This window comes from Acromyrmex echinatior, chromosome 3, assembly GCF_024713525.1.
Source record: "Acromyrmex echinatior isolate Ae372 chromosome 3, ASM2471352v2, whole genome shotgun sequence".
NCBI lineage: Eukaryota > Metazoa > Arthropoda > Insecta > Hymenoptera > Formicidae > Acromyrmex > Acromyrmex echinatior.
Genome location: NC_141854.1, coordinates 15,010,476 through 15,027,401, shown reverse-complemented (window position 1 = coordinate 15,027,401; position 16,926 = coordinate 15,010,476). Strand labels below are relative to the sequence as shown.

Below are 16,926 nucleotides of genomic sequence, written 5' to 3'. Positions count from 1 at the left end.
TTATTCATTATCATCATAAACAATATTAGTCGAATCGCATCGCGACGTCTACCCTCGTGGTCGCAGCGACACCGAATGACGCGGTATCGGAGCTTTCGCGGCCTGGAACGACTTCGGGGAATAAAAATCAACCTTTGGGGTTAGGCGTCGCCGCGGGCGAGTCATGGTCTGCGTTCTGCGTTTTGGAGGGGCAACGTCGCGGCGGCGGAGGCGGAGGTGGTGGTGGTGGTAGCAGCAGCGGCGGCGGCGACGACGGTGGTGGCGGCGTCGGCGGCGTCTGCGCGTCGGCGCGGCGGCGGCGGCGGCTGTCGCGTGCCGGCGGCGCGGTCGGCGGCGCGGGCGGGGGTGTGGGGTGGTGGTGGTGGCGGCGGCGGCAAAGCAGGGACGGACAGGCGCGAGGCGCCATACCCGTGCCACCTCAGTCGACGTCAAGCCGTCGCGACGACGCGTGCGTATTCTGTTCTACTTCCGTATCACGGGACTCGCGAAGATTCGCGTGTTCCGCGCGCGACGTGACTTGTCGAGCGTGTGCCCACCTGTTCGCGTCGACGGACGTGATCACGAAGGGCAGTCCCCGGTGCGTTTCACGACAAGTGTGTCCTCCCCTCTTCCGGTTGACCCCCTCCCCCCCTCACTCCAAACAAGTGCTCGCGATTACTCCGAAATCGTTCACGCGCGTAGCTGCGAGAATTATCCGAGGGTATCGCGAAGAATACTCATTGACCTGCGTCGCGTTGAAGTCTTGATGAAAAGCACAACTGTTCGAATGTCTCGGTCGTTCCACGATAAATAGGAGAATCGCCGAAGGGTACATAAAGTCCTCTGTGCACAACTGACTTGTGTTATTGTACCTTCGTTCTATCATCGTTCAACGAAGAACACGGCTCTGTTCTTCGGGTGATCCATTAGTCAAATTTCTTTTGTGTTCGACTCGTTTTCGATTCAACGAAGAGATTATTATTCGAAGACGAACTGTATCTATATTGGTTTGTCATTGCGATCGTTGTTCATATCGTTCTATTTGCGCAGTCATCCTCCCTGCGAAGGACACGACGGTGCTCCGATAATCCTGATAGTAATCGAGTAACGTATCGATTGATCCGCAAGATAATCATCGTGGAGGATTAAGAGCTGGAATTCCCATCTAAACGTGATCACATGATTTGTAACGTGCCAATGTGCCGTTGATACGTCGTCTAGTGAGAGCTGAAAGGAGAAATTCATCCTGAAAGGAGAAATTCACGAAGGAGGCGACGGTACTCTGGGAAGGCTCGTTGATTACCAGTGAAAAACAGCTTTGGATTATGACTATTGGGTAGGTAGGCTATTAGCGATTCTATATTGTTTTGGGGATTACAGTAAACGTGGTTGAAGTCGTCGAGTCGATTCGATAAGCGTAACTGCGGACAGCTGTTTGGCTAAACATGTGCAGCGAGAGAAGTGCAAGCGTTTTCGAGTTATTCAGCGTATCCAAATTCCTACATTCCATATCGTTCTATTAATGTGCGACATGGCTTTTACATCGTGCATTCCCTATGTTCGTCCAACGGTTTCCTACGTGACACGTGACATTTAACAGCGTTTAGCTCACGCTAGCGGTCTAATGTGACTTCAAAGTGGCATACCGTATATTCGCTCCGTTACACATGAATTTCCAAATTTGCATCAATCGCAAATCATTGTGAATCTGCAGGAACATTGAGGGTTGGAAGAAGAAAATCAAGATATATTCCCTCTAAACATATATTAACGTACAGTTACACTAACATCAATGTTATAAATTCCTCAACAATATACCTAACTGTTACGTGTGTGTATGTATATTACATTTACATTGTTGAGTGGGAAATTATAATACTGATGTAATGTTATACTGAGAGAAATTTTGTGGTTGAAAATGAACGAACCAGAAAATTCTGATCGCATCAATCAGAATTCTGGTTATCTCAACTATTAAAAAAAATTATAATCGATTCAACTAGAAAATTCGGATGTTCTCAACTACTACAATTTCACAATACATCCAGACTTTTTCCAGTACACTGTTACTTCGTGTTTAGCGGATATCGATTGCTATCATTTTCCTAATTTTCACATCGCAGCCACATCTTTTTTTTTTTTTAAACGTACCGTTGTTTTCTCTCCCAGAAAATTAGTTGACGGTTAAATTCGACGATATCTCGCCGAACACACACCTTTTCATTCATGAAAATGTATGTCGCACGTTGCATGCAGGAAAATTATCGGAGCTGCATGGCGTCGACGATGCGTTTTGCATCACATTATTGTAGGAAAGTTTGACATAATAAACGAGGAAACGGTTAGCATTCGCGATTAAAAATCGCTGATTATGTGTGAATATCTTTGTTTACACGAGTGTCATCTTCCCGCGGAAATATTTTGCAACTTTATCGGAATATGACAATTTATGTTGAAATTGAACGAATGAACGGCGAGCTGACCTATTGATTATTAGCGTACGATGTCCTTGAGCTCGCAAAGTGTGTGGAAAAGACAGCGCGCGTTTCGCACGTGTTACTATTATTTCAAGTCTTTAAGTTGTTTGCAAAGGCCCTCATTCTGTCGAAACGTCACATATATTCTTTTCTTCCTTTATATAATACTTATTAATAGTAAACGTCGCGCAATTGTTCGTGCAAACGTCGACGTTGACCTTCTCTACTTGATAGCGAGCGTTCGACGAGTTAGTTGTTACTCAAAGTCGTATCGATTGCGTCGCTAGATCGTTTGCTTCGTTATACGCTACATTAGACCTCGTCACGCGCGGTACACATCGACAATGTTAGAATTATGAATGCGACGCATTCATGAATCAGGCACGCCGGGCATCATGATGAACACGCATCTATAAGCCGTTTGTTTCGAAATTGGCATAATTTACATTTCGGTAATCTAACTGCTGTGTATTATATTCCCATAAATATTAGTTTAGAAATATATCTGACGTTTAACTGACTCTCTGTTTCTTTCTAATTCAATCTTTATAAAGGCCGGCGTGTGGTAATCAATGAAACATCAGTTAATTTTGTAGAAATGTTTGTGGAATGGAAATTAAAGTGAACACGCTTTGCAATGAAAATCTGTTGTCTTATTAATATATGAAAAACGAAAATGTATTTAATTATTAAAAACATTATTTCGTTTTAATTTGTGATTTTTATAATTCTTAAAATCGTATTTCGAAAGTTTAATAAATGTAGCAAATGGACGCCTTTGTTGTGTTGTTACTCATCGTTAGGAGCTACAACAGACTATTAATTAAATATTGAACAGCCCAAGATAATCGCAATACTGAAAGTTTCATAGTGAGATCCTTAGTTACTGGTTATAGACAGTATATATGTTGAATTGTATATCTACTGGCTATAGTCGCAACATGTAAGTTGATGAGCTTTTCTGTTTAATAGGAAGTCAATTATATTCATAAATCTTTATTATTTGACATTATATATTTTAGTATATATATATATATATATATATATATATATAAGTATTGTAGCAAGTATTTATTTGACATTATATAGATAATAAATACTCTTGATAACTGAATTATATATATTAGATTTTTTTTCTCAGAAATAAACAATATTCCGAGATCAATCATCTCGTATATTATCACTTATTATATGAGCACACAATATTGTCAAATATTGGTAATGTATTGCTAGCAATATATAGCAATATATAACGATACATAGCGATACATCAGCAATACTTGGTAATTTTGTATGTGCAATAAGTGATAACACATGAAGTGGTTGACTACTTGCAATATTCTAATAAATTTTATATATTTATATAGAATAGTTCTGATTTTAATACAACATTTACTTCAACTCAAATATTATTTGCATTTCAATAAATAATGAAAATTTTGTTGATGTAAGAATTAACTTCAATAGATATGAAAGTTCATGTGAAATTTTCGCAATATCTTCAGAATAGCCGATAAATGTGTTATAACGAGCATTTAGCGTCGCATATATAGTCGTTACACGTACCAGATAGGGCTAAATCCACGAGATACGATTCGACGTGTTGAGTCTTCCAAAAAAGACTCCTATTGCATTGTAGGTCGACCGACCTTGCGTCTCGACCGGGCACGTTGCTTTATCACGGCACGTGATGCTTGTGCCAAAGTTGTGGCAGTCACCACGCTCGCCGGTATTGTCTGTGCATAGCTCGCTGCTCGGCACCTTCTTTCGATAGTGAGAAACGACACGGCGAAGTGGAAGACCGAATTGTTGTTCGCGGAAGTTCTCGCGCTCGTTCTCGCGTTTGCGGTGCGAATTGAGAGCAGGTCCGCATAGGACGAGCTCGGCTTGAAAGAGCCCCGTCAAAGCTACTATTTTCCCACTTTGTAGACGAAGCACGAACTCGAAGAGGTGAGCACGGGCTCGACGGTATTAGCGAAATGGCGCCAAAACAAGTGGTGTCGTCCTAGTCTCCAACGTGGCTCCTTTTTGCAGAACCTTTGCAAGAATCTGAGTTTTTTACTTTGAATAAAAAAAAGATTGTTAGTTTGCAAATCAAACTAATTGCTTCGACATACAAGAATGCATTTGCACTAAACACCAAGGCTTAAACTATTTATATATTATAATACATAATAATTTTATACTGATAGAGAGTGTAATGGTAGACAACTGATGCGTATAGCACATGAGTACAATTATTTTTATTATACAAAAAGTTAATTCATTCTTCACTGTGAGATTAATTCTGTGAAGTTACTACTTTTTTCCCATTACGTTCTTTTTCAGTCTTTTTTTATTTCTCTTCCTGTCTGTTTGCATTAGAAAATCATTAAGAACAAGATGTTCTTCTGACTGCTATAATATTGATGTTATTACAAAATAATAATTAGATCAACGTACTACGAGATACACAAATTAGAAACATGTTTAGCATTATAAATTATTACCTTTGTAAACGCACAGTTGCATTTATTCTGTAGATATTTTGACAATTACAATTATAAAATTATAAAAGTAAAATATGGAATGTATATGGGTTTAATTTATAAAAAACATATTTTTTGATAAAAAATATGAAATATTTTTGGGAAATTAGACCAATTAATTCACAAAATAAAAGCGTCAAAAAGTTTTTAAACAGCGGAATATATGATTACTAATGAAACATTTTTACAATTTATTGTGCTTATTACAATTTACAAGCCACTTGTAAACAACTTGTAAAAATACGCAATGCACGCGCGCATATATATATTATATATATATATATATATATATATATATATATATATATATATATATGTTCAAAATCGTACATCACAGTGATTAATTATTAGTCTACACATGTAAATTGAAATGTCGATTGGTAAAATGTAATTTATATTTATTGCTTAGCCGATGCGTGAAAAAATTATATTTTATACATCTCTGTTTGATATTATGTAATAAGACAGATAGATGATAGTAATAATATTGAAATTACAGTGAGCAGAGACGTGGAAGAGTAGATAAATGCAGACGCGCGCAAATGGAGGACAGAATCGCATTTATGCTCTAATCATTAATGTATATAAAAGGAAAATAAACTGGCATTATTGTGATTTCGCCAAACTATACGATATACATAGCTATAATGTCCAAACATTCTTTTATGATTTGCGTTGAAATTTATTTGAGCACATATTTTTTTATTATCTAGAATTCTCATTTACTTTTATGTATTTAATGAAAAAAACATTGAAAAATGCCATAAAACAAAATATCTAAATAAATAAAATTTCTTTTTAAAACGCATATTAAATGTATGTCAGTTTTTAGCACTTTTACATTATTTCTAAATTTTTTAATTTTTCGTTTAAAATGCAAATAATGTACGAATTGAATTTGAATTACAAATTGATTAAAATCCAAGATTAAAAAAATGATTTTAATGATTAACGTTAGAATTTCCTTAAAGTCTTAATATTGATACTCCTACATTAGAGACATGACAATGCTTGATTACTCTCTATCGGTCACATGTCACACACTATAAGACCATATCGTATGAAGGAAATCCTGCTTAATTGCATTAATAACACCATCGTATCGCGACTATGTTCGGAAATTGAAACTTCTTAGTTCGTGGTGAGCCAAGTGCCTCCTTCAGCGCCCTTCACACCACTGCACCGCCGGAGTTTCTCTTGGGAAGAAGCAAGCGGGTGGTGGAGGCGTTAAAGGCGTTCTCTCTGGCACCTCTATAATTAGGCGCTCGAATTTACCGACCTCTCCGAAAGAAAACCCAGAATAAGTTTACGTAACATAAAGTCGCGAAACTATCCCATCACCACCGTCGTCTTGTTAACGCAAAGTTTAGACCGTGGCCTGGTTACAGGATCGTGAAAAGTGATCCGTATTGGTCGTTCTTATATAGACGTCTTCAAAATTTTACGATGATAAAATGTTTTTCTATCTTAAATTCTTTTGATATATTGCTGATAATGTTATATATTACATGTATGTATATATGCATTTCGTTGCTATATAATAGAAATATACAATATAGTTTACTAGAATGCGTTTTCCAATTTCCAGTTTTTGTTTAAATTAATCTATTATATATATATAACTAGCACATAATAACGAATAGTATCAATTTGTTATTGCAATAGTTTATGTGATATTGTTAGATCAATGTTACAATAAGTAAGAAGATAGGTGTATTTTATTACGACAGTGATAAACAATATAATTAGATCAATGCTGCAAGGACAGGTGAATTTAAAAGTTATATATACTTAAATCGAATACTTGATGATAAAAACTTCATTTCAGCTTATGTACTTTTGTTTATACTATATGAAATAAATTGAATCAAGAAAGTTTTAAATTTGAAATTTCAGTTATAAGTAAATATAATGCTGAAGTTTTTATATATATTTAAAATTTCAAAATTTCTATTCAATATATGATAAAATTAATCTGTAAAACAAGAATAAATGTAAGAATTTCAGTTGTATAAATATTTATTTTTGGGATTGTTATTTCTTATCATATCAATCATCATTATGCATACAAACTGAAATAAGGCTGAAATTTTATAAATATATTTTACAGTTTGAAGCAAAATCTCTCGAGGCGAAATACAGTTATTTTAGTTTGCAAATTGCTGAAGATTAATTGGATGCGTTGAATAAATAATCTTTTTTAATTTTATACCTAATATAATCTCATGTTCTAGAAAACAAGTTGATGTATTCAAATATAGTGTGAATTTTTGCTAAATTTTTTACAGTAAAATAAATCAATCATTAATACATACCAAATTTCGTTAAAAAAAAATTGTAATTTAAATATTTTGTAGTTATATATATATAAAACGAGATTATATGTTAAACGAGATTATATGTTATGAGATTATATGTTAATAGTTTGTTAAAGTTATTTATAAGTTATAAATAATTTATAAATAACTTATAAATAATCTGAACAATTATAGGCGATAACAATGAGATTTCTCATGTGTCCATTTAATATGAGATGCATGTCTATAAGAGATTTGCTACGCGAAAAAGATTAAAAGAAAGATAATTGTTATAATAATGAACATAGTAATTTATAAAAAAATAATGCAAATGGGATTTAATTACGTCAGAATTATGTATAGAATAACCTATTTTTATAACTTATTATTTCATAGTTGTGCTTTAGCACGTGCTCTCTTTTGTTTCATAGTTCCAGACGCGTGTTCTCGTATAAATGTTAAAGTGTTATTTACACGCAAATGTAATGTGACTCATAAAATGTTGCGGGATGCATACGTCTTTGGCAGGAATCCAGTTTTAAAGTATAAAACGATTGAATCGAAGATTCGCGAAGCACTCGCATATTGGAAATCAAGCGGATTGTGCGACGCAATTGGTCTGATCGTTACAAAATGCAAATAAAACGCACCTTGAAGAGAACACGAGTATATAACGCTTACGTTGGTAGCATCTGTACGCACTATATTTATCTTTGCACTTGAAAAAACAAGAGCGCTATTTAAAAACCAATTTCTGTATGCTTGCCAATCGCGCGTATCATTGTGTATACGTGCAAATTAATACTAACGAAATAAGACAAAGTAGAGAAAAAAAAGTTTAAAAAAAAGGTTTTGATATCATAAAGGATAGGTATATACAAACCGTAGAGCATTAGGAATTTTATAGTAAACAAATAACTATTTATTTATTAAATACTTTTGCATGTACAACCAAAGGAACTAAGGTATTTATTAATTTATTATCATTAGAAAATATATGTTTGTGAAGTATATAAGATGTTTGAACGCGATGTAACATGCTTGCGATATTGTCTGGTTCCTTAATTATGTTATATCTTGTAAGCTGTTGCAAGAAAATTTCTATGATTAAATATTTATTTAAATATGTTTTGAATCTTGGATTATTTTGGGCAAATATATCTTCAATTTTTATTCTTACAATCAATTAAATAATTAAAAATCTCGTTAAAAATTGATGATTTTAATAATTGGAATATAATTCTTCGTATATAGGCGAGTGGAATAATTTAAGTTGATCATCTTTTAGAGGATGAATTTAATTTCAAATCGCAATAGCAAGCTTATGGTTTCTCAGTACACCGCACGTAACTGAAGTTTAATGACATTTCCCAAGAAAACTGAATCCTTACCAATGCAGGTCGCCATTAACTGGCAAAAACTCTATTTAGATCTCATTCGAGGCGATAAGAGAGACGAGCGACGGTGAGGAATTAGTTAATTAGTTTTGCCGGACGCAAACACCGCGATTGATGTCTTCATTTTCGGACATCGGATAGAACGCGTGGACACGCGATTGGTTTATTCGGGATTTAAAACGATTCGTTTTGATTGGAAATAATCCGCGGCACCGTCCGGCGACGCATTCTGTATTTTCGCGATTTCGACAGTTTTTCAGCCGTTCCTGGTTTAATCTCGGAATTTCGGATAGCCGCAATTTTTGCGAGACAGCCAATCTACTACGTCGCTAGTTGATTACAACGCATTCGCTCGTTCAGCGCTCGTGTTCGCCATGTTGGTTTTGCGCTTTTACACGATCCCTATCAGCGCTCGTTGCAAATATGTATGTCGAACGTCGCGGAAATTATTTTCGACGTATAGAAACGAACAGTTAATTGAAAGACTGGTTTATAAGAATCATATAACAAGTTTGTTTGTTTAAAAATCCTTTACTAATTCCATTTTTAATTGTATTATAATAGTTAACTTAAAAAGATTCAAGTATAATCATGTGTGATAAAATTAAAAAGATAGAATTAAAAAATGACAATTTAAATTATAATTGTATTTCAATTCTTACGTTGATCTATAATAGATATGTATATTAAAGTAAAGTAAGGATATCTATTTTGCTTGATTTTATGTAACGATAAATCATTTTTATTTCTTTTTGTAATGACTGTGATAGCGGAATTACCAGCGAGACAAATGTCTCTGATCGATTATCTATGTAAATGTTTTGAACAAAATTATTCTCCCTATGGTTTATCAAACTACATATCATGCGATCATAATACAGAAATATACATGTATTACCTTCGACATATTACATTGGATTTTTAGTTTGCTATCGCTGTAACGAGATACGTGCTGCGAAATGCTTGCCTGAGTAGAAGAGTTTGTTTCTCTTCTCGTTATTTATCTTTTTTATTATTTTATCTTTTTTATTACGTCATGCTATGTTTATTCGTTATCGGAGATTAACAAGAAACATGTCTAAATAAATATAAATGCGCTGATACAATATCTATGCACGTAACTGTATATACGTAAAATAATATAAATTTTGTACATTCCTCTCTAAATGTAGTATTTAGCAAGAAATATCTTTTATGATATTATAAGTTGCATATACATACGGTAAATGATGAAACTCTGCATCGGATGAGGGTTAATTATTGGTTGCAGTTCCCCTTTTGGATTTATATTTACCATTTATTGCACGTGACTTCGTTTACCATATCCAGCATGCGTTATTGCAAAAACTGTCTATCGTGGTTCGCGTTTGATAATTATTATGAGCGTACAGTATGGTGCCAACAATAGCATCGCCAGAACGTAACACAATGCGGCTACGTATTCTCGTAAACAACATCGTGGGCGGAATTCAAGCACATAAGTGTTTTTATCGCACATAAAGTGAGACATCTGCCGTGTCTTTTCAACGAGAATCTTTGAGGTACGCAGGGCGCAACGACGCGACGCCTCTATATTTATATGCCCATACACTACAAATAATTTATAGATCGGCTATAAGAATCTTTTATGTCTCATTGATATTTCGGTAACAGTATTCGGAAAATATTTATGCTGCTTGCAAATTTTTATTAAATTCTTTTCTCGGTATTCTTAAATAGTACATTCGAAATGCAAGATTTATAAAGGTGTATAAAGGTATTTCAATATCTTTCGAATATACCATTTAAGAATACCGAGATAAGAATTTAATAATGATTTATAAGCAGATGTGGCCAACTATATTTGTATTTAACATAATAATTAAAAATACATTTAAAGTTGAATTATTTTCAAAAATATTTTCCAATTTGAACTGGCATTAGCATACTTAATTCAGTTATATTACGAGACAATTGATATTTTTTAAACCATGGACGTAATAAGAATAGATTTCCTATAAAGTTCTTGCTATCAGTTTAGAAAGAGTAAGGTAGCTTGAAATTGCTCTCTCTCTGTCTCTTTTTCTCTCTTTCTAATCTATTGAGTTGAAGAGAGATATGTCTCTCAATTCTTTCTAACGAGGCCATAGGAACCATAATCAAGGAATGTGTAGTTTATACCTACTACGATTTTTTACATTTTAAACTTACGAAACATATGGACGTAAGTCATGTGACATTAAAATATTAACATGAACATAAGACAAGCCTTTTTACTTATATCTTTATCTATTGATATTATTCAAAACATATTATCTATAATTAGTTGTATAATTTCATAACAATATACATGATAATAATATATTAACACAATTATTTTTTGCACAATTATAAACTCATTGCAATTACTTAGCTATTAGCTAAGTAATTGCAATGCACATACAACAGACATATAACAATGAATACGACACATATATACTCATGTTTCCGTACAGTAAAGATTTTGGCGAAGATCAGAGCGAAGTGTAGAAAGTGCTGAGGCGTGCTGAAAAATGCAACGGTGCCTACTGCGACAAGCAACGGCGGCTTACAGTGCATCTGTGAGCACGCGAATGCCACTGCCGATGTCTGGCTACGTATGCGAGCAAACCACTTCTCTTCCCACGCGAAAGTGCTTACGTCGCCGCGACGAAGAAGCGTTCGGGAAGAGATTGCGGAGTACGAGTTTTTTTTTTTTTTTTTTTTTTTTGAAGTTTTCCCCGCTTTTTTCCCTTACTCTCTATCTCGCTTCGTTCGCGCGGTTTGGTTTTTCCCTTCTCGAAACCGAAGCCACGTTACTCTCTCGCCCTTTGTTTCCCACGCGAAAGCGCTCATTACGTCGTTTCGTGTCGGAAGGCGAAGCCGTAGTTACTAATTTCACTCCACCGCCCTCAACTTTAATTCTCATTCGCGAAAACACAATTCGCGGTAGCGCTGCTGCCGGTTTAACAGAGAATTTTCTACCAACAAATCCACCATGGAAAATCCGCTCAATGTTTTCCACATTTTTTTAATGAGATTGACCTTTTTCCAAAAATAAACATGGCAATGATATTCTATAACATACGTCTCTGTTTGTTTTTTGTATAAATTTAAAATGTTATTTTTTGTTCATTCGGATTTTGCACATAATAATGAAAATATGTGATATATATTGTATTATTGATAGACGATAGAAAAACAAATTGAACAAGATATGAACTATTTCAAAATCCAATCTATTTTCTGTAACGTTATATACATACGCATCTTTCCGGTAGATTTGTACAAAGTTAATCGAAATATGAGCGGTTATAAAATCGTTTTTTGTATCAAATGTTGCAGTTATCAACAGTTATTGCGAACATATCACGTATTTCCTGTGTTGGTGTTTGATTACACGCGCAAGCGTTTCTTACGCGAAAACGCTAACGTTGCTCGAGTCGAGGTTTGAGCGGCTTCGCCGTGGTTACGAATTCTGTACTACGCTTTCTCTTTCGCGACAGAATGTTGTACAGAAATTCATTATGAGACGTAGCGGTGAGACGAAATTTCCACGACGGTTCATGATTAAAGTTGCTACAATGAACTTCTGTAGGTCGCGCGAAGTAGGACAAAATTGTGCGAAAGTGGATAACCGATACGTGTATTTGAGGCTTATTGCAAAAATGTCCAAGTTTTTACGAATGGTGGGTAATAGAATGGGTAGAGAATAAAAACGAATTGCATGTCACCGCAATTCACAGTATGTTTGTATCTTTAATATTGCGTTGGCTATATAAATGGTTATAGGTATTGCCATTTATACGTAATTGTCCATAAACATTTTATTAATTCTCTTTCCAGTACGAGTACAATATATTTGTGAAATTTTATACTCGAGTTGTTAATTGACGATATTATGTATAATTTTTTACGTAGTTTTTTTTATCATGTCTGTATCGTCTTTAATTTATCAAATTCTGCACGGTTGCATATCCTTTCTGTGACTTCGCTTTGCGTTACAAGATATCAAATAAACAGGCTTAGATATGCCGGTTTGCTGCGTTGATGGAAAAGTAATAGGAGTAAAAATTAACATCTTTTCGATAATGAAAGGAACTCGATCTTAAAGATTAATTTTCTATATTTTATAGAAAAGCGATATTTATAGCTTATGTAGAAAAGTATTTATATAATGTTGATTTTTTGTATTTGAAAACTTTAATGTAGTAAATTGACTTTAAAGTACTTTCATATTCATATTTATCTCTTTTATTCTATTTGTAAAAAAACAATTACTACAATTATCGTGAATTTTCTTTAGATAGATTTAACAAAACCTTGTGATTGGAATATTTTCTTAAAAGTAACATTTAAATTTACATTGCTGTATTATATTGTCGCGATGCTATAGTTTTTGTAATATCTATTGAAAGTATTTGTAATATCGATGTTGGTTAACGATTTTGAATATTTTAAGAGAACTGCAGATATCAGAGTTCGAAGAAAAAAAATGACTTTGTGAGTGTAGTGGCAGCTTTTCCAAACAATTCTGCGTATGTACTGTAAAAAAAAAAATCGAGTTTGCGTTAACCTAATCACCGATGTACGTGCAACCACGAGTTTCGCATTTGCCACAGACCATTGCTTCTGCTCTGAATGCAATACAGGTTCGAGAGAATGTTCAAAACCACTGGAAACTACAATAACATTTCCATTTGACCTTCGAATCAAAAAGTCAAAGGAAAAAGAAATTCAAGTAAATCGAATTCTGCGAGCTACTTTTCTTTTTCTCCTCAGACTTTATTTAACAATAACTTTTTACATTTTACGCAGTGTAAAATTCTTTATAACACCTAAAGTTTCTTGCACATAATACGTGAAAAGAAAAAGAAGTGTCAAAGAAAATTAGTAATATTTGTAATAGCATAATTAATAATAGTTTGAGTTTATTTTAAGTAATTGTTTTATTTTATTTAAATTATTTTAACGTTCAATGATTAAAGATACATAATAAATAATTAAAATGTTAATAATAAATTTTATTTTATAATTATCGTGTATATTAATTATACATATATGTTCACTTAAATGGCAGATTTTATTTTTTTATTACTCTCTGGATTTTTTCTTCTAGAAATTTTTTTATTGTTTGTATTTGTCACATATATTGAATAAGTATATTTATTACTGTTTCTTTTTTTTTATTTTTATATCACTATTATCTACATATACAGAACGAAACGTTCATGTATGCCAATTCACATTTTTTTTTGTTTATTTTTTATTCTTTCTGATCTCTCGTTGATTTTTTAACTCCTATTCGAAACCATCAACAGAAAACGTGTAGTCATGTGAATCATCTCCCTGACCCGCGCAGCTAATATGAGAGCGTGTAACAAACGAGTGTCATACCGCTTCGTTATACATGTAGCTCACAACGGATAACACAATGCCGAGAATTTCGTTTTTCGCGCTTTTTAATGTCAACTTCGTAATAAAATCAAATTTATGTATTTTCGGAACAAAGTATTTTATCAGCGTATAAGTATATAGAGCAAAAAATAATTGAAACAAATTGCATTTATTCTACAAAGCGTGAATGTTCAAATTTGCTATTGAGGGATTAAAGATAGCTAAATAGTAAGTAAATGTATATTTATAAAAATTTAAAAATTACGAATTTAAATAAACTTATTTAATATTTGATTTATTTATTTATATGCTAAAATTAAATTAAATTAAAAATTAAAAAAGGCATACGAAAGATAACATATTTAATTTTGCAAAATATAGGGATAAAATTATTTTTCTGTTAATTAACATGTGTCAAAAGTTAAATATAAAATCATTGCATATTTTTATATTTTTGTCACTGCATTGTTGCATTTTTATGAAAGTTTTTGTTAATTGTAATTTAAAATTATCTGCCTCTGCTTCTGCTTTATTTGATTGAATAAATTATAATTATATTGAATAAGTAATTATCATTTTTCATATTTTTAAAGTGGTAAAAACTAACATTCTTGCGAATCAATTTAAAATGTAAAAGATGTTTGCTTCGCATGTTGCTGTTAATCCATAAATAAAGACTAAATTATGAAGTACATTAAAGTATATTATTAAAATAAGAAACGCTTACTAATTATACTAATTTGCATACGGATGTGTGCTTGCGATTGTATGTTTGTTCGTGTCGAGCAATATTCATTTTTACATCAAAATCTATATCAAACTATTATAAACTCTTTCTCCAAAAACATTTTCAGCAAGTTTGGAGCAAAAATTAATATGAGATCAATTCCACTTTACTAACTTTTTAATATTTAATATCTTTTTATATTTTTAAAATTAAGATTGTATTAACACAAACATCCATGCGATATTAAATAGAAGCTGTTAAATAGAAGATTTTATTGTTTTGGATCACTCATAATTCATAATTATTAAATGTTTTCGTTAAAATATAAATTGAAAACGTTCATTAAAAAAATTCCGAATGAGGAGTATGGTGACAATTATGGGATATCATATATAGAAAGGCAAGTGCATTTCCCTGCGATTCCATATCGAGCGACATATATACGTAGTTGGTCGCGTGGTGGGCATTCGGTAGATATCCACCGTAATAGCGCACACCGTGCACGCGGGGGAAACGAAGCACATTCAGCATTATCTGCTGCATCGTAATAAAATACTCTTCACCCATTTCCACGTTTCTACATGCACGTATATACGTACGTACGTACAGAGATGCCCGCGCAATCCAGTGTTACAACTCTCCATGGAATACGTAGTCCGCCTTGGATATATTCGACATAAACACGAACGCGTTTGTGCTCGCCACGGTTGGTCCTGCTCTCAATACGATCTACATGTACATTTAACAACGTATAAATCTGTTTTATTCTAAATATTACAAAGAACTCGTTACTCAAGGGGATATTAAAATATTGCTCTAAAAGGATCTGCGGAAAATTTAATTAGACTTATCAGATGATTTTCTCTACAAGCTAGAAACGTTAGCAAACGTTCGTCTATTTTTTCAGTACTTAAAATATTTTTAAACGACTTACGTTGAAATATTTTGAATATAATGGAAAAGAATGTAATATAAATTTTTTATTAAAAATTTTGAAAATATTGATTATTACCTTATTTTCGCTTTTGAATGTTTTGTTCTTGATTTAAACAGTGATATATTAAAAAAAAAATAATGAAATTTTAATACATTGCATCAGAAATATATACCTAATTATATGTTTGTAAATTGATTTTGACTAATTCATGAAAGTTTAATGCAAATACTTTAGTTATGTATTGCAAATAATATGCAAATGCAAAATTATCAAATTGAATGTATGCACTCTATCGACTATCTATTAATTTTTGAATAAATAATAATTCATTTCGTTATCGAAAAAGTTGAAGTATCAGAAGATGTCACATTACGCAATTAGCTCGAGGCACTCAGTTATCGCTATTAATTAATTAACTTATTTGGAAAAACAAAAATTAAATGTATTTTATTAAAATCAGATGTGACTTCGTCATTTCGTAGGATATTGTGCATCGGTTTGCCATCATTGTTTCGACATGCAGACGATTAGTATTCTGTCTAGGTTAAAGATGTTTCCTAGGGATGCGGTCGCTTCGTAAATCCAATGCACCACGATGTCCTTGCGAATATACGCGTATAGAGCGTCGATCGATAATTATTGGCAGGTCAGCGAAGCCAAAGTCCGTTCGCGAAAGTTCGTTATACTGTGTGTTTCTTCACCATAGGCACTTCCTGTGGCGCACAGAGACGCGTATGCGTCGTTAGGTGTGGACGAAGCTTCGTGCCGACGTTAATTATTATTGGCAGTTTCACGAAACGAACTCGCTTCTCGCCCTATCGAGCGTGCACACGCGACGCGGCGCGACGGATTCTATATGACGCTTAATTGCATTCGGTCTTGCGGGCTTTGATAAACGAATGAGGTGTCCCGAGACGCTGATCGAGGCATTTTGTGTGATCTCTCCGAAAGCGCAATTTGTATTTTTTTTTTCACTTTAAATCGTGCGATTCACATTTTTTCGAAGGCTGAATCAATTGTACTTGAGCTGTTGATCTTATTTACAATAGTAAATAAGATATTAAAAACATATTTTAGAATTAAAATATGTTCATTCTTATCTTGATATAACATGGAATTAAATTTGAATTTAAAGACTGTCGAAAGAATTATTGCTTTCAAAAAATTACTTTGATTACGTTCTTTAGAGA

The 16,926-nt window shown here is 33.4% G+C and overlaps 1 protein-coding gene across 19 annotated transcripts in view; it reads left to right on the top strand.

Moving 5' to 3' along the window:
- The window catches only part of LOC105149436 (CUGBP Elav-like family member 1-A), a 562,295-nt gene that overhangs the window by 156,810 nt on the left and 388,559 nt on the right, over positions 1-16,926 (top strand). For 13 of the 19 annotated variants that reach the window (XR_846598.2, XR_846599.2, XM_011061853.2 and 10 more), the window contains exon 1: positions 377-1,315. The exons of 4 other annotated variants lie outside the window; for them this stretch is intronic. The gene's annotated coding sequence lies outside the window, so the exon portion shown is untranslated. Of the gene's footprint in view, positions 1-372; positions 1,316-16,926 lie in introns of those variants that run through there. 2 more of the 19 variants (XM_087403813.1, XM_011061850.2) reach the window with 2 other exon arrangements.